Raw genomic sequence first — 21,180 nt, forward strand, 5'->3', positions numbered from 1 at the left:
ATAAGCAGCTCTAGACTGACCTACCTAAAAAAATCACGAAAGGAAGATCCAAAGGGATCAAACCATTTACAAGTCACTCAAATGTACCCCAGATAAAACTCAAGAAGATTTGTAGGAATACCAAAACAGCCAGTGCCCCCAAATGGGAAACTCTGACAATGCTTGGCCTCCAATCAAAGGATGCCAGTCATGCAAAGAGGCAGGAAAATGACAGGTAAGGAGGAGACAAATGAATGAATGAATCAGTCAATGAAACTGAGCCAGAAGGGACACAATGTAAAAATCTGCAGAGAAGACTTGAACAGTTATCATGACGGTATACATGCATCCAAAATGTTAATTAGAAACACAGAACATACAAAAATGGCAAAAAAAAAAAAAAAAAAAACTTTAGAGCTGAAAACTATAACATCCAATGCAATAAATTCACCAGATTGAAGAGCAGATTAGACATGGCAGAAAACAACATAAACAAGATTATGGAGCACAAAGCAATGAAAAGCTGTTCACAGTATCCAAATGGAAACTCACTGTCAAAATAAAATGCTTTTAATGAACACAGTGTCATTGAAGAGTCATTGTTTTTCAGTTGCTAACCTGTGTTTGACTCTTTGTGACTCCACTGACTGCAGCACTACAGGCCTCCCTGTCCCTCAGTATCTCTCAGAGTTTGCCCAAGTTCGTGTTCGTTGAATCGGTGATGCCATCCAACCATCTCATCCTCTGTTGCCCTTTTCTCCTTCTGCCTTCAAACTTTCCCAGCATCAGGGACTTCTCCAAGCAGTCTGCTCTTCTCATCAGGTGGCCAAAGTATTGGAGTTTCAGCATCATCCTTCCAATGAGTATTCAGGGTTGATTTCCTTTAGGATTGACTGGTTTGGTCTCCTCGGCATCCAAGGGACTTTCAAGAGTCTTCTCTAGCACCACAGTTCCAAAGCATCAGTTCTTCAACATTCTGCCTTCTTTATCGTCCGACTCTCACATTGGTACATGACGACAAGAAAGATCACAGCTTTGACTATATGGACCTTTGTGGGCAAAGTGATGTCTTTGCTTTTTAACACACTGTCCAGGTTTGTCATCGCTTTCCTTCCAAGAAGCCAGTGTCTTCGAATTTCATGGCTGCAGTCACCATCCGCAGTGGCTTTAGAGCCCAAGAACAGAAAATTTGTCACTGCTTCCACATTTCCCCCTTCTATTTGCCATGAAGTGATGGGGCTGGATGCCATGATCTTAGTTTTTTTTTTAATATTGAGTTATAAGCTGGCTTTTGCACTCTCCTCTTTCACTCTCATCAAGAGGCTCTTTAGTTCCTCTTTGCTTTCAGCCACTAGGGTGGTGTCATCTGCATGCCTGAGGTTGCTGATATTTTTCCCAGCAATCTTGATTCCAGCTTGTAACTCATCCAGCCTGGCATTTCCCCTGATGTGTTCTGCATTCAAGTTAAATAAACAGGGAGACAGTAAACAGCCTAGTTGTACTCCTTTCTCAATTTTGAACCAGTCAGTTGACCCGTATACGGTTCTAACTGTTGCTTCTTGACCCGCATACAGGCTTCTCAGGAGACAGGTAAGATGGTCTGGTATTCCCATCTCTTTTAGAGTGTTCCACAGTTTGTTATGATCCACACAGTCAAAGGCTTTAGTGTAGTGAAAGAAACAGAAGTAAATGTTTTTTTCTGGAATTCCCTTGCTTTGTCTATGATCCAGCAAATGTTTGCAATTCGATCTCTGCTTCCTCTGCCTTTTCTAAACCCAGCTTGTACATCTGGAATTTCTTGATTCAAGTTGAATGCTGAAGCCTACCTAGCTTGAAGGATTTTGAGCATAACCTTACTAGCATGGGAAGTGAGCACAATTGTCCAGTACTTTGAACGTTCTTTAGCACTGCCCATTGAATGGTAGCACATCACTGAAAGACCTGATACACGGGTGACTGATGCTCCTGAAAATACCCAGGGACGAGAAACAGTTTTTGGAGGAACAATGTCAGATAATTTCAATCATAGTAAAGATGATAAACCCACCGATCCAAGGAGCCAAATGAACAAAATGAATGAGCACAACAGCACGGAAAACACACATCTAGTCGCATCGTAATTAAAGTGCTCAAAGCCATTGAAAAAGCATATAGTCCCCGAGGGACCAGAGGAAAAAGACCGGATACATATAGAAACAAAAGTACACATGTCAGATTTTATCAGAAGCATAGAAGTGAGGGACTTCCCGGGTGGTCCAGTGGTTAAGACTTTGCCTTCTTGGTGTGAGTTGGATCCCTGGTTGGAGAGCTAAGACCCAACAGGCCTCATGGCAAAAACAAACAAACAAACAAACACACACACACATGAAACAGAAGCCATATTGTAACAAATTTAATAAAGACTAAAAAGAGAGAGAGGAGGAGAGAGATGCATGGAAGTTATAATACAGTGGAGCAGCCTCTTCAAAGGACAGAAGCCAAAGAAGTCAAGGTGGAATTCTATCACTGCTGCTGCTGCTGCTAAGTCGCTTCAGTAGTGTCCAACTCTGTGCGACCCCATAGACGGAAGCCCACCAGGCTCCCCCGTCCCTGGGATTCTCCAGGCAAGAACACTGGAGTGGGTTGCCATTTCCTCTACCCACCTTTAAAGTCCTTCAATATGAAGGTGAATAATGACCATTACAGACATACAAATGCTGAAAGACTTCAGCAGCAGCAGACCCACTATACAAGGAATGCTAAAGGAATCCTCCAGGAAGAACACCACCAGATGGAAATCTGGATGTACGCACAGGAAGGAAGGAAAAGAGAAATGGTATCTGTATGGGGAAAATAAAAGATTTTAAATGCAAATCCCTATAGAAGTATGTAACGGATTAAAACACAGAACAGTGGATTTGTTACATGCTCAGTAAAGGAGAAACGTAAAGAAATATGGTTACTGGTTTCACTGCTTCAGGAAATTCTGGACTCCCAGGGACCTGGCAAACCTCCTGTGCACCATGACGCCGGACAGGAGGGAAGCAGTAGAGGAGCCCTTTTGCCTTTCCCGGAAAGCTTGCGCAGCGTAGAAAGAACCACCCAGCTTTTGAGTGTTTCAAGGAAGGCGTTCCTAAGGTGTGTTTAGAACAACCAACCTTTCCGTGAACAGCCCAACGCACTAATAGATGGCGCCACAGAGACACGCTCGAGTAAGGTACTTCTCATCCCCATGGATGGGTAATTACCCGCTTCCACGACCGGTGGAGCCACACACATTTCCGAGGGCAGAAACGCGCCAGAGACGCCCCGGGCCGGAGCCGAGGGGGCCAGAGGGAGGTTGGACGCCGGGTGGGCTCCGTACTGCTTCTTTCGGTTCTTTGCTCCGCCTTCACCCGGCCGTCCGCACCGCTGGTGTTGCCCTCCCTCGGCTCGGCCGCGGTCGGTGGGGCGGGAGCCGGAACCAGCTAACCGGGAAGGTGGATCCAAAGGGACGACTGCGAAGAGCTGGAAAAGAAGCCGGCGAGGTGGGGACGAGGACAGCCAGACTTCCCAGAAGGAACGTGCCGCATCTGGGAGATGAGAATTGGTGTTTGGTTTGATTTTGTTTCCTTTTGTCACAATATATCAGAATTGAGAGACAGAGCGGGGAAACCGATGAGCGAGCATGAAAGAGAGAAAACGAATAGCTGCAGTTCCCAAGAATAAAGCAGCGCAAGGATCGAAATCATTTTACGTCAAAGGACAGACATTAAAGACCGTTCTCATGGCGTGGTATGTGGCACGCCGTGATCGTATAGTGGTTAGTACTCTGCGTTGTGGCCGCAGCAACCTCGGTTCGAATCCGAGTCACGGCATGGCCTCCGTGTTTCACGTGGCGTCTGACTTCTTTTTCTTCAACACGGTAATGGTCTGCACTGGGTTCTGCAACATGTGACCGCCCATTCTATCCGAGATAAAAATTATTAAGGTGTATTCACAGAACAAGATGCACCAATCATGAATGAACAGCTATTTGATGTGAAATAATCACCAAAATCAAGAGGTACAAATTTTTTTATCAACCAGGTATGGAAGATACACTTTGATACATGGATGAAGCCCTTTGGCACGTTTCCCAGGTAACGCCTATCCGTCCCCTGCTACTTTAAACTATTGAGTTTGTCCTTTCCTCAGTTCACCTGAATGAATATAGACATTTTCCTATATAGGGATTATCAAGCAGAAATTCTGAAGTCGATTTCACCCTAGTAGGGAAATCACAGAGGTCAGAACGCCGTGAAGGCAACGGACAAGACGTTCCATTGGAGAAAGCACCTTCAAGATCACGGTATCTCTGCTGCCAGCTAACTATAAGCATGGACCCGTCGGGCCACCATCTTTCACTCAGGGTCGCCCTCCTCCCCTCCCCCACCCTTACCAAATCACTCCCTGCAAAGTAATTCTAGCAAAGATCTCAAAATCATCCCGCCCCTCCCCATGGGCAGAGCAGGCACTCTCACCCACCGGACTCACCGCCTTTCATCAGCTCTTCCGGTACCACATACACGCACAGCCACTGTTGCTGCCTCATCTACCGCTACCTCTGCAGGCTTGGTCCACACCCCTGGCCCCCCGCCCACCAGCTCCGCTCCCTTGCTCACCTCTTGCCCTACAGTGGACATAACATTTGTCCTAACAGGTCTTCTAAGCGAGCTTCCAAGGGAAAAGGGGAAACGGTGCCCACTGCCTGGTAGAGACCAAGGGGATTCCAAACAACAGCAGCTGGAGAGTCAGGGCATTTCCCTGGATCACCATCTTATTGATATTCTGACGTTGATTTTTACATGAACCATCTGCTTATGCTGCTGATATCAGTTTTCCCTTTATGGTAGTGAGATGAATTGGCCGTTCAAAGTACTCAGGGAAATGAATGTGAAATGAATAGGTTGAAAGAGAATATTTTAAAAACATGTTCTGCACTTGCTCAACTGAAAGTGGGTGGAGATGGTAAAAGCCCGGGAGGCTGGGCGTGTCCACTATTGCCGGGCCAGTCACTGGAGCTAAACCTGTCGACACTGGGAATACCCTGAGCCTGGGCCCCTGTCTCTGAGAGACACTTAGGAAAATCCATCTTCACCTCAGCGACGGACCACAGCACCTGGTTCCCTTTTCCTGTGAAGCCTAAGCCAGGGATCACAAAGGTAATATTTTAATGACCAGAAGCTATAAGAAAATACTTTTGACATATTTACTCATTCGGGAAATAAACGTCACACTTACAAGGAGATATCATTACACAGCCTCCAGCATGACTGCTTTTTAAAAAATTCGTGCACTAAGTGCCGACAAATGTGGAGCACTTGCACCTGTAGCAGCCAGTTCAAAGTCATTCTAGAAGACTGTTGGCAGTTTCTAATAAAGTTCATCTTGTACCTACTTCATGACCCAGCAATTGTAGTACTTCTATGAATGCACAATATAGAAGAAGTTGGTATGGGATATTCATCAAGAACACCAGTTAACACCAAAAAATCCCAACAAAATTACTCCAATAATACCAAAAGTAGTGAAATGTGCATAACACTATGAATATGTTTAATGAACAAAATGTTGCATGAAAGCAAGGTCAGTTACCAAAAATGTAGCTTCCTTCATTTGAATTTCAAGAGCAGACAACAGTACACTCTTGCAGTAGACCTCAGAATGGTAACACAATAAGCGATCTAGTGTAGGAATTGCCTACAAAGTGGCTCAAGTGACATTTCAAGGGTGGGGGAAATTTTCTACACCTTGATCTGGGTGCTGATTACGTTTGCAAAAATTCAACAAACTGTGCCTATAGTTCAATGATTTACTGTTTCTGTAAAAATCAGTGGATGGTGGATGGAAAGGAGCTGGTCTAGACCATGATGACTAGTTTGCATTTTATTGTAAACCTCTTAAATACGCCTTCTCCTTTAGTGTAAGAAAAACCTCACTGATATTAGAAATATCTTTACCAGAAAACAACAACAACAATGACCATGTTATCTTGTCAGTGTAACTATAGGCAAGGCTCCTTGAAGGGCAATATTTAAACTTTGGGGATGTGTTCTGCTCAACAGGGAGTCAAGCAGTTATTCTAGGTTTTGCTTTGACTGGCAGGTTTGGGCGCTGTGGGATTTACTCCTCTTCTTGCTGCATTTTGCTTCCAGGCCAGTGGCAAATTCTGCTCTCCCACCACTGCTAGGGGGCAAAGCTGGTGCTGGAATTAAAAGTAAATGGATAGAATATTACTCAACCAAAAAAAAAAAAAAAAAAAAGGATGAAGTAATGCCAATTACAGCAACATGCATGGACCAAGAGATTGTCATCCTAGTGGAGTAAGCCAGACAGAGAAAGACAAATATCATATGACATCGCTTAGACGAGAAATCTAAAACACAAAACTAAAGCTAATACAAAGGAACATATGTACAAAACGGAAATAAACCCACAGACACAGAAAACAACATTATGGTTACTGAACGGGAAAGGGGGAGGGGTAAATTAGAAGTTTGGGATTAATATATACACACTACTACTATGCAGAAAACAGATAACCAACAAGCACCTCGGGTATAGCCAGGGACCTATACTCAATATTTTGTAATAATCTGTAAGGAAAAATAATCTGAACCAAAACTAGATGTATATGTGTGTATAACTGAATCACTTTGTTGTACACCTGAAACAAACACAACATTGAAGATCAACTATAAGTCAAAGTTAAAAAAAAAAGAAAAAAGGCAAATGGCAAGACAGGCTATAGACACTACCTTGCCTTAGCCTGGATCTGAACCAAGGTTGCTGCTGCCACAGTGCAACACTCACACTCTACAGTTACAATACACAACGTGGCATAAGGTAACTGTCCCACGTAAATATACTCACACTGTTTTTGCTGTTTTATTTGTGGACACCAACAGAAGTCTGAGCTTTTCTCTCTTTCATGCTCTTCTCTGATTCTCCCTCAGTGTTTTGCCAAGAGAACGCGCCGGGCATAACAAACACTCTCTTCAAACAACACAAGAGACGACTCTATACATGGACATCACTAGATGGTCAATACCAAAATCACACTGGTTCTATTCTTTGCAGCCCAAAGATGAAGAAGCTCTATTGCCAAAGTCAGACTTAAATTGAAGAAAGTAGGGAAAACCACTAGGCCATTCCGGTATGACCTAAATCAAATCCCTTATGATTGATTATACAGTGGAAGTGACAGATTCAAGGGATTAGATCTGATAGAGTGCCTGGAGAACTATGGACAGAGGTTTGCAACATTGTCCAGGAGGCCTTGATCAAAACCATCCCCAAGAAAAAGAAAAGAAAAATGCCCAAAATGGTTGTCTGAAGAGGCCTTATAAATAGCTGAGAAAGGAAGGGAAGCAAAAGGCAGAGAAAAGGAAAGAGAGACCCAAATGAATGCAGAGTTCCAGAGAATAGCAAGGAGAGATAAGAAAGCCTTCCAAAGTGAACAGTGCAAAGAAATAGAGCAAAACAATTAAAGTGGGAAAGACTAGAGATCTCTTCAAGAAAATTAGAGATACCAAGGGAACATTTCATGCAAAGATGGGCACAATAAAGGACAGAAGCAGAAGATATTAAGAAGCGGCAAGAATACATAGAAGAACTATACAAAAATTATCTTCATGACACAGATAACCAGGATGGTGTGATCACTCACGTAGAGCCAGACATCTTGGAGTGCGAAGTCAACATAGGGACTTAGGAAGCATCACTGCAAACAAAGCTAGTGGAGGTGGTAGAATTCCAGCTGAGCTATTTCAAATCCTAAAAGATGATGCTGTTTAATTGCTGCACTCAAATTTGCCAGCAAACTTGGAAAACTCAGCAGTGGCCACAGGACTGGAAAAGGTCAGTTTTCATTCCAAGCCCAAAGAAAGGCAGTGCCAAAGAACGTTCAAACCACTGCACAATTGCACTAATTTCTCATGCTAGCAGTGTAAAGCTCAAAATTCTCCAAGCCAGGCTTCAACAGTATGTGAACCGAGAACTTCCAGATGTTCAAGCTGCATTTAGAAAAGGCAGAGGAACCAGAGATCAAATTGCCAACATCTTTTGGATCATACAAAAAGCAAGAGAATTCCAGAAGAACATCTATTTCTGCTTCATTGACTACACTCAAGGCTCTGATGGCGTGGATCACAACAAACTGTGGAAGATTCTTCAAGAGATGGGAATACCAGACCTCCTTACCTGTCTCCAGACAAACCTGTATGGAGCCCAAGAAGCAACAGTTAGAACCAGACATGGATCAATGGACTGGTTCAAAAATGGAAAGGAGTACGTCAAGACTGTATATTGTCACCATGCTTATTTAACTTGTATGCAGAATACATCATGCGAAATGCCAGGCTGGATGAAGCACAAGCTGGAATCAAGACTGCAGGGAGAAAGATCAAGAACCTCAGACATGCAGATGACACCACCCTTTGGCAAAAAGCAAAGAGGAACCAAAGAGCCTCTTGATGAAGGTGAAAGAGGAGAATGAAAAAGCTGGTTTATCACTCAGCATTCAAAAAACTAAGAGCATGACATCCGGTCCCATCACTTCATGGCAAATAGATGGGGAAGCAATGGAAATAGGGACAGACTTTATTTCCAGGGCTCCAGAATCACTGCAGATGGTGACTGCAGGCATGAAATTAAAAGACACTTGCTCCCTGGAAGAAAAGCTATGACCAACCTAGACAGCGTATTAAAAAGCAGAGACATTACTTGCCAACAAGGGTCCATATAGTCAATGCTACAGTGTTTCCAATAGTCATGTATGGATGTGAGAGCTGAACCATAAAGAAGGTTGAGCATGGAAGAATTGATGCGTTTGAACTGTGGTGTTGGAGAAGACTCTTGAGAGTGCCTTGGGATTCAAGGAGATCAAACCGGTCAATCCTAAAGGAAATCAGTCCTGAATACTCACTGACTGGAAGGACTGATGCTGAAGCTGAAGCTCCAGTACTTTGGCCACCTGATGAGAAGAGCTGACTCATTGGGAAAGACCTTGCTGCTGAGAAAGATTGAAGGCAGGAGGAGAAGAGGGTGACAGAGGATGAGATGTTGGATGGCGTCACCGACTCAATGGACACGAGTTTGAGCAAGCTCCGGGAGTTGGTGATGGACAGGGAAGCCTTCCGTGCTGCAGTCCATGCGGTCGCAAAACGTCCGAGAGGACTGAGTGACTGAACAGCACAACAGATTTTTCTGCTAGTTAATAAAATTATCTTTTATCCCTCACGATCTGTCTGAGCCTCTTCACAGGCTTCCTGGGAGGTCTCATTGTCTCATCCATGCTTTTGCCTGCTCTCCGCTCCTTTTCACGTTTCCTCGTTGGACGTGATCTCTCCAGCTGCAGCCACATGCACCTCGTCTACTAAACCGATGTCCAGAAGCGCAAATGGTCGGATGAAGGCGGAGCAAACCAGGAGCCATCAGCTTCCTTCGGGCGCCCCTTGGATCAAGCTCAGGACGTCTCCTGGCCGCTGGCATCTGCGGCGGAGTTGGAGCAACGCGCGGCGGGGACACTTCGGGGACCTTCTGCCCTCGGAATCGCACGGCTTCAGGAACCGCGGGAATGAACACGCTGAGTGGACTCCATCTCTCAGGTTGTCCGAGGCTCGGAGGGGGAGACGCTATTCTGAGAGACACAGGTGGCTCCGGCTAGCTCCGTAAGCATGCTTGCTTTCTGTCGGAGTAAGCTCTCCTCGTGTCTCTGTGGTGCAATCTGTTACGGAGTTCGGCTGTTAACCGAAAAGTTCCTGGCTCGAGCCCACCCAGGGAGGCGTCTCACTCTTAGAGTGTAAATGATATACGATTGTTTCTAATCTCTGCATCCTCTCCTGAGCTCCAGTACTACATTACTCTGTGTGTTGGATACACACGCGCGCGCGCGCACGCACGCACACACACACACACACACACACACACACACAGGAGGACCTGTGTCCGGGATCTCGGGGGAAAGCAGGTCACCGGGAATCCTGGAATTCACGAAACAGTAGGCTCATCATCTACCCTGTAAACTCATTTTACTAATGAAGTTTCTTCCACTGTTTGTAGTAGTCTCTATTTAACCTTTCCCATATGCTTTTCCAATTAATTTGGTTCTATTCTTTTCCTCCATTTTCCATCCACTGGATCATAGAAGAAGCCAGAGAATTCCAGAAAGACATCTGTTTCTGATTCATGAACTACTCTAAAGCCTTTGACTGTGTGGATCACAACAAACTGTGGAAAATTCTTCAAGAGATGGGAAAAACAGACCACCTTTACCTGCTTCCTGAAAAACCTGTATGCAGGTCAAGGAGAGATGAAACCAGTCAGTCCTAAAGGAAATGAACCCTGAATATTCCTTGGGAGGACTGATGGTGAAGCTGAAGCGCCAAGTCTCACTCCCTGCGGCGGGCCTCCAGTTTCGTTTAAAATACGAATCTAAAAGTTTGTGGAGAAGGGCGGCTGTTTCCGCCCGGTTTCGAACCGGGGACCTTTCGCGTGTTAGGCGAACGTGATAACCACTACACTACGGAAACCACATGGCTACTACCGCCTAGTGACATGCTCAAGAAATGCATGTTTGGACACAGGTGGCCTTCAAATTTTCAAAGGAAGAAGCCTCTGGAAGCCCAAGTGATCCCTCAAGTAAGGATCTGGGGTTCCTGAAAGGCCCTGACTTAGGGTTCCTCACCTCTCCCAGAGCGAGGTCCCTGTGGGTACCCAGGCAGTTAGACCTCAGGATGCCCCAGAATCTGCTCTCCACTCCCCCAACTCTTCTCCCAGGCCAAAATTTCAGGCTCCTCTGTGAACTGCAGCTGGTCAGTTACTCCTTCCATTAGCGAGGTCCAGAGGCTTTCAGGACCTTGATAGTTGAAAAGCAAACATCAGAGCGATGCAAACCTTTGGGATTTGTCTTCCAAAAAAAGGAGTTGGAATGGAGGCCCCCAGGTGAGACGTGGGATCCCAAATATATCTAAGGACCACAGATGTGGGAAAGGGGACAGCGTCAATGGATTATGCTTTCTGGGAAGGCCCCGGGTTCCGAAAGATACTCTGGGTCTTTCCCCTTCCACCCCTGTGGCAAGGGTGTTTTCCCACCTAACCTGATGCTCTGTTGGCTCAGACCGAACACACTTCTCTTTGACACCAGTCTTTCAGACCACACTTCCAATTTGTCAGAAAATCCTATTTTTCTTTGGTTAGTTATGCATTTTGAGGCACATAACCTTTTTCTTGGTCTGATTTCCTCCCTCAGCTTTACTCATAAAGGCCGGGAGATGGATTCAACTCGAGAGTCTCCCTCCTTTGAAACTGTAGGGTTTGAGTCTTTTAACCTCGAGTGTGTGGGGCTGGGCCGAGGTCGAGAACTCTCTTGGCCAGGTCGGTCAAGATTGGCCTCTCCGTGGCCTGTCCTCCAGGGTCGGGGGCAGGGCCGGGCCACTTCAGCATGGCCCCTGTCGCGGGGTCTAGAGCCCCACGCAGGCGTGGCCCCGCGGGGGAAGCTTTCAGCCAGCAGCGTGGATTCAGTACACCAGGAGTCGGCAAGGCGCACCCGGGTGCACGCGGCGAATTTTGGTTCTCAGAGAGCCGGTGCTCTCCCGGCTCCCTGGTTCTCATCCCGCGGACAGTAACCTCCCGGCCAGAAGAGACCAGTAGGAGAAGAGCAGCATCTCCTTCAAGCCCTGTCCACTCAGCATCCAACCATCCAACAATGGTCTTGAAGAGACACAGTGAGAAGTGGTAATAGATTAGGGGAAAAGAAGAAATCCTTGGTGATTTCCTCATCGAAACACCTCATGAGGATGAAGTGGGAGCCTGCAGGGACCCAGTCCTCCTGGCGCTGCTGAAGGCCAGTCTAGTTCCCACCAGTTGCTGGAGCCAAAGCAAACGACCTTGGGCAGGTGACCAGTGAGTAAGCAGTCCTTCTTCCTCCCCAGCTGCATTGCACTTGAACTTGCAGCCCTGGAACGTATCCCCTTGGCTTTTGATGGGTTCTAAAGAAGTAACACAGGTTTCTTTCTTTTTTTCATAAGTTTTTTTGGTCCAACTTTTTTGAGACATAATTGACATAACAGTGTGTGAGTTGACCACGTTAATTGAGCACAGTTATATATAACAAAATGATTCTCACCAGAGCATTAACTGGCACCTCCATCCCATCACATAATCTCATTTCTTTTTTGTGATGAGAACATTTATGATTCAGTCTCTTGCAGTTTTCAAGTGTACATATAATGAAGTGCTTTGATGAAGTTTACACCCAGGTAACTGACATCTTAAGATGTGATAAGAAATCCCTGGAAGTCTAGCGGTTAGAACTTGGTGCTTTCGCAGCTGTGGGCCAGGGTTTGTGGAACTAAGATCCCACAGTCTGTGTTCAGTCATGCATGCTCAGTCATATCCAACTCTGTGGGACGCCATGGACTGGAGCCCACCAGGCTCCACTCTTCATGGGATTTTCCAGGTAAGAATACTGCAGTGGGTTGCCTTTTTCTACTCCAACAACAGATAGGTTTCTTCTTAATGCACTTATTAAGGTCGGTAGTGGCTGGTGGCCAGATGGCACAGCATGCTTTGTTTGCTGATATGGCAGGCAACATTTATCATTCACATTCCTCCCCTCTCCCTTCTGATCTCATTTGTTTGGCTGCACCCATTGGATTCCATGGGCAAGAAAGACCTGGAAATGCTGGTTGCCAGGGTCAGCCTCAAGCACACAGATCGGGGCAAAACCTAGACAGGAAACCAGGGACCAGGAACAGCAGAGAATATTTAGCCCAAATGTAATGAGCCCAACATTCAGGGGGCCTCCTATTAGTCCTGGTGCCACCACTTACCTTCCTTTTGACCTTGGGTCAACTCCAATTTGCTAGGCCAATTTTGCAAATGTCATATGAAAGAAATAATAAGTACTTCATAAAGCTGTTGTGTAGATTAAATGAGATAATCAAATAACACAGCTGGCACAGAAGGTGGCCAATATTAAGTATGTTCTGGGAGGAAACAATCAAAGATAAGCTGGCACTTCAGTCTTTTGTAACATTTGAATACATTTTTAAATATTTCAATAAATTTTGTCATGATGAATGTAACATCCATTCACAAAATAAATGTATATTAAAGATTAGAAAATGGAAACGGAATTTATAAAACATATGCCCACAAAGAGACTTGCTTATAGTAGCTTTGTTCATAATAGTCCCCAAATTGAAAAGCATTCAAATGTCCGGCAGGAAGTGAATAGATATAATTGTGACATATTCACTCAAAGGAATACTGCTACTGCTGCTGCTAAGTCGCTTCAGTCACGTCTGGCTCTGTGCGACCCCATAGACAGCAGCCCACCAGGCTCCACTGTCCCTGGGATTCTCCAGGCAAGAACACTAGAGTGGGTTGCCATTTCCTTCTCCAATGCATGAACGTGAAAAGTGAAAAGTGGAGTCGCTCAGTGGTGTCCGACTCTTAGCGACCCATGGACTGCAGCCTACCAGGCTCCTCCGTCCTTGGGATTTTCCAGGCAAGAGTACTGGAGTGGGGTGTCATTGCAAAGGAATACTACTCTTCAATAAAATGAAACACATTCCTGATACATGGCACCGATATGGATTAAAATATCACCCTGAGTGATGAAAAGAGTACATACTCTGCGGAGCCACCTATGGGAATTACTCAATGAGACAAACTAATCACTAGTGACAAGAACTAGATCACTGAGCACCTGGGACAGGAAGTGGAAGGGGGATTGACGGCAAAGAGGCTCAAGAGGATATTCTGGAGTGCTGGAGATGTTCGTGAACTGGGTAGTGTTTCCATGGGTACGTTCAGTTGTCAAAAGTCATCAGATTTGAAATGGATAGATTGTATTATTTTAAAATTAATTCTTAAGAAATTTGATTTTTTAAAAATAATGACAAGAATCATCCCACATTTTAATAACTTAATACAATGACACTCATTATTATTATTAGCATTAGAGGGTTCTTTTAGAAACGTATGTCTCTTAAGGTAAACAATTTGATTGAAAGTTCAACAGTTTCTTCATTTTTGTGTTTTTTCATTAAATTTATACACTAGTAAATTGAAATACTTTAAAGTTGGAATAGATTCTATAAGAGCTCAATCATATAAAAGCATATATATATTTTTTCTCTTGGTTGGTATACCTAAATGACTCCATTATCATTTACTTACATTAACAGAAGTTACTTTTGAATTTAAGATGTTTCAAAATTTTACATATTTGTATGTTCTGTATCATTTTAATTTTTTAAAATAACACATATAGAGTGTAGGGGCTTCCCAAGTGATACTAATGGTAAAGAACCCATCTGCCATTGCAAGAGGCACAAGAGATGTGGGGTCTATCCCTGGTTCAGGAAGATTCCCTGGAGGAGGGCATGGCCACCCACTCCATATTCTTACCTGGAAACCTCTCATGGTCAGAGGAGCCTGGGGGGCTACAGTCCCTGCGTCCCAAAGAGTCAGACAGGACTGAAATGATTTAGCATGAACCCATGCACTTTTGATACTTAGAATAATGTAAAAACAGATTTGAAGGAAAATGTGCAAAGTTGTTAACAGCAGTCCATTCTAGGAGGTGGGACTACGGATGACTGCTTATTTTCTTCTTTAGATATAGTTAACATTTTTAAATTAAAAAAAAAAATGAATGACCTGGAAGTGAAAGAACAGAAGAGCTATGGAAGAGGTATTGGAAAAGTGAGAGGAGAGGATAAAAGGGAGGGAAAACCTAGTTCTTGCAGAAGTGTGTGTAAGTTGGGGAATCAAGGGGAGCAGCTCTTGGAATAAGAAAGGTGTTTGGGAGGCAAGTGGGTCATGAGGATACTGCAGTTTTATTCGTCTTACATGACTCCTCCTTGGTGTTTTGTCAAAGAAACATGCGGGCTTAAATCTCTTGCCAAACATTTTTACCATTTGTGTTCCTCTTTGACTAGCACCATATCCTGTGGAGCCAGGCAGGCTCCAGTTCAAATTGCTGCTTTCAGATCCCACTCACTGATTGAGTGACTAGACAAGTTACTTAACCTTCCATGTCTCAGATTTCTCATATGTGAAATGAGGATGATGATATGATAGAAGCCTGTTGAAAGGATAAAATGAGTACACCCATGTAAAACTTGTAGACAGTGCCTCAGCACATGGCACTTTGCATGTCACCATTGAGTGTAAGCTCTTGCATGTTGGCACTGCACTGCATAAAGTCTGGGTGCGGTTTTCTTTTAAGTTAGTGATATCTTTCAGTGGCAGTGGAACTTTCAAGAGAGAGTGAAGGAATCCTGTCTGACCAGCAGTAACCTCCTGGGCTTGTGGGATCTGCCAGTTTACTCGTTCATCTGATCAGCTCATCAAAAGGGGAACAGTAGCCTAATTCCTTGCTTCAAAAATCCCCCAATTAAAAAAAAATTAAAGTTTTACAGTGGAAAACATTCCTATACATGACACAAGACCCAGAATTTTACATAACATATATATATATATTTATGACTACATAAAAATTTAAAGTTAAAATACAAGCAATGGACCTTACTATGTGTATATCTGTGTATATACAGCGCACACACACACACACACACACACACACACACAGTATCAAGTTACACATGCCTGCTGAAAAGTAGTCCACTGGCACCTTGTCAGGTTCCCACTCCCACTCCTCCACCAACATAACCACTTTCACTGACTGCTTGGCTGTTGATCTCCTTATCTTGAAATCAATATTGATATCCGCACTCAGATTTTCCAGTTTCCCACCCAGACCCTGAAGGCCAGCCTGAAAAGGGGAAAGTGAATTTGTGTGTTTCCTTGCCCACTAGTCATCTCCAAGGTAGCCCACAGGTCTTGCATTCACCTGCAAACCCACACAGCCCAACTTGCCCCTCCTCATGGAACCAGCAAAGGAACTGCCAGAACAAATGTAAGGCCAGCAACTTTGCGATTGGGGGTGAACCGGATTCCCGGACACCTCAGTAAAGCATGGGAGCTGAGCAAGAGTCAGGCGCTGTGATGTCCCCATCCAGCGACTGTCCCGGCCGCGATACCAGCCGGCTCCTCTCTCTTGCAGTCCCTTTCTCCCTCTGGCTCATTCTCTGTTCTCTCCTGCCCTTGGCCTTCCTCGGATCTATTCGCCCTCTTCACACCTTTCCTTTCCCGTCCTCAAAAGACAGCTAAAGCCTTACATTGTGTGGATCACAACAAACTGACCTCTTTCCAGCTGCAGCCACACGCACCCCATCTACTAAACCGAAGTCCAGAAGCGCAAATTGTCAGACGAAGGCGGAGCAAACCAGGAGCCATCAGCTTCTTTCTGGGGCTCCTCGGCTCAAGCTCGGGGCTTCTCTTGGGCGCTGACATCTGCGGCGGCGAGGACGCTCAGGAGACCTTCTGCCCTCGGAACCTCCCGGCTTCCCGACTGGAACGAACAGGCCGGCCGAGTGGACTCCATCTCTTAGGTTGTCCGAGGCTCCGAAGTGGAAACGCCATTCTGTGAAACACAGGTGGCTCCGCCCAGTTCCGTAAGTATGCTTGCTTTCTGTGGGAGTGAGGATGAAACTCTCCTCCCGACTTTGTGGCGCAATCGGTTAGCACGTTGGTCTTTTAACCGCAAAGCTCCTGGTTTGAGCCCATCCAGGGACGTGTCTCACTCTTTTAGAATGTAAATGATGTATGATTGTTTCTAGTCTATGCATCCTCTCCCATGCTCCACTACTACCCTAATCCTCTGTGTCTTGTACACACACACACACACACACACACACACACAAGGACGTAGGTCCAGGTAGTCTGTGATCCTCAGAGAGGATCTCTGGAGGAAAGCAGGTTGACTGGGAATCCTAGAATGCATGAAAGTGTAGGCTCATCATCATCACCCTGTACACGCCTTTTACCAATGAAATTTCCTCCATTGTTTATATACTCTCTATTTAACCTTTCCATATACTTTTCCAATTAATTTGGTTCTATCCGTTTCCTCCTTTTCCCCTCCATTTTTCCTCCATTGTATCATAGAAAAAGCAAGAGAATTCCAGAAAGACATCTATTTCTGCTTCATTGACTCTTCTAAAGCCTTTGACTTCGTGGATCACAAGAAAATATGGAAAATTCTTCAAGAGATGGGAATAGCAGACCACCTTACCTGCTTCCTGAAAAACCTGTATGCAGGTCAAGGAGAGATGAACCAGTTAGTCCTAAGGAAATCAACCCTGAATATTCTTTGGGAGGACTGATGGGGAAGCTGAAGCTCCAAGCCTCACTCCAGCCGGCAGACCTCTATTTTGTGTTTAAAATATGAATCTAAAACTTTTGGGGGAAAGTGGAGTCGTTCCCGCCTGGTTTCGAACCGGGGACCTTTCACGTGTTAGGTGAACGTGATAACCACTACACCGGAAACCACACGGCCAATTTTGTCTAGTGACATATTCAAGAATTGCATGTTTGAACACACCTAATCTTCAAATTTTCAAACGAAGAGGACTCTGGAAACACAGGCAATCCATCAACTAAGGATCTGCAGGTCCTGAAAGGGGCTGATTTAGGGTTCCTCGCCTCTTCCGGGGCAAGGTCCCTGTGTGCCAGCTTTGCGCCCAAGCACAGAGGTCGCCTCGCTGACTCCCCAGTTCTCAGAAGCCTCAGGAGCGGGGGGAGCAAGGTGCGTCTAAGCCTCAGGTGGCCACAGGTCCGTCAAAGTGGGCACAGCCCTTCCAGAGGCAGATCCGGGCCTTAGAGTCCCTTTTCATGGCGCCAGCGGAGACCGGGCTCGATGCTTCAAATCCTAATCGGGAAACAAAGGACCCGCCGTCCCCTGTGCTCCGCCTGACCCGTGCGCTCCTCTCTCGCAGGCCTTTCACAGCAGTGCTTCTCCGGCGCCGCCTGGCACCGGGGGTTCCTCAGATTCCTGCGTCTGTGGCTGATTCTAGTCCTCTAGTTTCAGTCCAGACTTGCATCACGCTTTCACGTTTAGCAGGAACGGCAGCAAAGGCTGAGGCTTGGTCATTTGTTGAATTCCTTTGCCTACCAGGCCCAGCATAAAGCCGCGGAGGAGCCAGGCGCGGTCCACGCAGATCTGACCGTCTTCGTTCCAAACTTGAGATTAATCTTGAAGGACGGCTTTGTTTTACATTTTACAATGTCTGAAACGCCTCTTGTTTTCCTTTCATAATTTTGCAGTTCAGGTTGTCGAGCGTGAATTTAACAGAGAGGTAAAGGCGGGTTTTTTGTTTTTTTTTTTTCTTTCAGAAAGCAGGTGTCTTGAAGGGTTTTCGTATTTACCTCACAGCAGGCAGAGTTTCTTTTCGCTGAAAGGTTTTACTGCAATGGTGTCTGTGTGTCTGTCTGTCTCTGGTTTCCTTTAGCAGTAGAGCTTCTCAATTTGGGGAATGCATGTGCCCTTTTCTTCAGCAGTGGCTTTCCTCCTTTTCTCAGTGCGGCGTTGCGTTCGCGTCTGAGGTTCACGGGCTCAGACCCCGAGGGAGGCGCGGGCCGCATGCGCAGCGGCTCCCAGGCCGCAGGGCTCCTCCTGGTTCCGCGTGGACTCCGAGTGCGATCGAGAGTGAGACCGTGAGACAGCACCCTCAATCGCGCTAGAGGCCTGAGTTACCAAAGAGGCGGACTTGAAAATAGCTTTAGATCAGGGCGTTTCTTGAGATTTCGCCTTGCTTTCCTCCCCTGCAGGTCCTAGTTGGCACCTCCCAGGTCGACAGAGGAGCGGATTCATCGTTTTCTGTCGTGTCCGGCATGCTGACGTCCCACTGGGATGGGACGAGGGTGACGTGGTCCTCTCCCTGTCAGGGTGGACGCACAGCGGATGCCCGAGGGACCACAGACACAGAGCTCCCTGCAGCAGTAATGGTAGGCCCAGGGCTTCAGAGCCGGCGAGTTGAGCGCGCGGAGGGGACGGATCCATCCCCTGCCCCCGAAGATGTGACAAAGCACAACGATGGCCGCCCAACCCCTGGATCAGAGGTTCAGCCTCATCCAAGAACTGGACAAGGGAGGCTCCGCAGGTCGTGTGGGAAGACCTGGAATCCAGGTGTGGTGAGAGGTCAAGCTCTCTTTCTGAACCTGTTTCATTGTGAAGCAGGGGCTACTTGGTTCTCAGCTGGTGATGGGCGGGTCCATCTACTCCCTGATCTTGACCTGATTTCGGGGGATCCCCTGATAGCGGCTCGAGGACTGGCTGCTTTTCCTCCTGGATCAGCTCAATCCGCAGAGCCTGACCCTCTTCCATCATTGTGTCTTTGGCTGGAAACCGCGGTGTAGAGTTGAATTCCTTCCCTTTTGTTCTCTGACTCAAATCAGATTGTCCCGCAGGTGTGCTGGGGTGAGGGAAAGCAAAGTGTCTTCACAAGGGATGAACTTCTTGGTTTTCAGAGAGATAATAGGTGTCACAGGTAGAGACGATGTAGGGCCCGGATGAAAATGTGAGGGGATATCAGGAGGTAAAAGTATCCTGCAGTCAGCTTTGTCCTGTGCCCTCTTAGATTCACTGACTGTTCTACAAGGTGACTCAGAGCAGAGAAAGATGGGCTGGTTGGAGGCCCTATGGAGCTTTCTGGTGGTAAGGAACTGTTCCCCAATTTCTTCAGTTCAGTAGTGATCCAAGGATGGCAACACTCCAGGCTTCCCTGTCCATCACCAAACCTTGGAGTTTGTTCAAATGCATGTGCATTGAGTCGGTGATGCCATCCAACCATCTCATCCTCAACCACCCACTTCTCCTCTTGCCTTCAATCTTTCCCAGCATCAGGGACTTTTATACTGAGTCAGCTCTTCCCATCAGTTGTCCATTGGACAACAATATTGGAGCTTCAACTTCAGCATCAGTCCTTCTGATGAATATTCAGAACTGATTTCCTTTAGGATGGACTGGTTGGATCTCCTTGCAGTCCAAGGGACTCTCAAGAGGCTTCTCCAGTTTAAAAGCACCAATTCTTTGGTACTCAGTTTCCTTTATAGTCCAACTCTCACATCCATACATGACTACTGGAAGAATCAGAGCTTTGATTAGATGGAATTGTGTTGGCACAGTAATATCTCTGCTTTTTAATATGCTGTCTAGGTTGGTCATAGCTTTTCTTCCAAGGAGCAAGCATTAATTTCATGGCTGTGGTCCCCATCTACAATGATTTTGGAGCTCAAGACAATAAAGTCTCTCACTGTTTCCATTGTTTCCCCATGTATTTGCCATGTAGTGATGGGATCAGATGCCATGATCTTAGTTTTTTGAATGTTGAATATTAAGCCAGCTTTTTCACTCTCCTCTTTCACTTTCTTTCTTTCTTTTTTTTTTTTTTTTTTTTTTTGCAGGCAGGTCCTATGTTTCTTCCTCTGGTAGGATCTCCTGAACCAAAAAGAGGTTTTCTAAATTGTCCTCTTTGCATCAAACAAACAGAAACAGCAGGTGGGACAAGGCAGCGTGCCCATCCTGCGCTCCAGAGCTGGGAACAAGATCGTATTTAAAAGGAGAGGCCCATTCCAGGACCTGCTCCCTTACCTTATCCACTAGGATGAAAAGAAGCCCTCTTTCACTTTCATCAAGAGGCTTGTTACTTCCTCTTTGCTTTCTGCCATAAACGTGGAGTCATCTGCATATCTGAGGTTATTGATATTTCTTGCAGAAATATTGATTCCAGCTTGTGCTTCATCCAGGCTGGAATTTCACGTGATGTACTTTGCATAGAAGTTAAATAAGCAGGGTGACAACACACAGTCTTGACATACTCCTTTTCTAATTTGGAACCAGTCCATTGTTTCATGTCTAACTGTTGCTTCTTCACCTGCATACAGATTTCTCAGGAGGCAGGTAAGGTGGTCTGGTATTCCCATCTCTTGAAGAATTTTCCAGTTTGTTGTGATCCACACAGTCAAATTCTTTGGCATAGTCAATAAAGCAGAAGTAGATGTTTTTCTGGAGCTCTCTTGCTTTTACTATGAATCAACGGATGTCGGCAATTTAATCTCTGGTTCCTCTGCCTTTTTTGAATCCAGCTTGCACATCTGGATGTTCTCAGTTTACATACCGTGAAAGCCTCACAGTGAGAAGTTTGACCATTACTTTGCTAACATGTGAGATGAGAGCAATTGTGTAGTAGTTTGAACATTCTTTGGCATTGCCCTTCTTGGGACTGGAATGAAAACTGACCTTTTCCAGTCCTGTGGCTGCTGCTGAGTTTTCCAAGTTTACAGGCA

At 45.7% G+C, this 21,180-nt stretch overlaps 2 non-coding genes across 2 annotated transcripts; one reads left to right on the top strand and one right to left on the bottom strand.

Annotated features, from left to right (window-relative positions):
- Window positions 1-3,743: 3,743 nt before the first annotated feature.
- On the top strand, window positions 3,744-3,815 carry TRNAH-GUG (transfer RNA histidin (anticodon GUG)). Its single transcript has one exon. It is a non-coding gene; the product is annotated as a tRNA-His (tRNA).
- A 6,623-nt stretch (window positions 3,816-10,438) lies between these two features.
- Window positions 10,439-10,511, bottom strand: TRNAV-AAC (transfer RNA valine (anticodon AAC)). The gene has a single exon. It is a non-coding gene; the product is annotated as a tRNA-Val (tRNA).
- Window positions 10,512-21,180: the final 10,669 nt, after the last annotated feature.

The sequence above is a fragment of the Bos taurus genome, chromosome 3 (assembly GCF_002263795.3).
Source record: "Bos taurus isolate L1 Dominette 01449 registration number 42190680 breed Hereford chromosome 3, ARS-UCD2.0, whole genome shotgun sequence".
Taxonomy (NCBI): Eukaryota; Metazoa; Chordata; class Mammalia; order Artiodactyla; family Bovidae; genus Bos; species Bos taurus.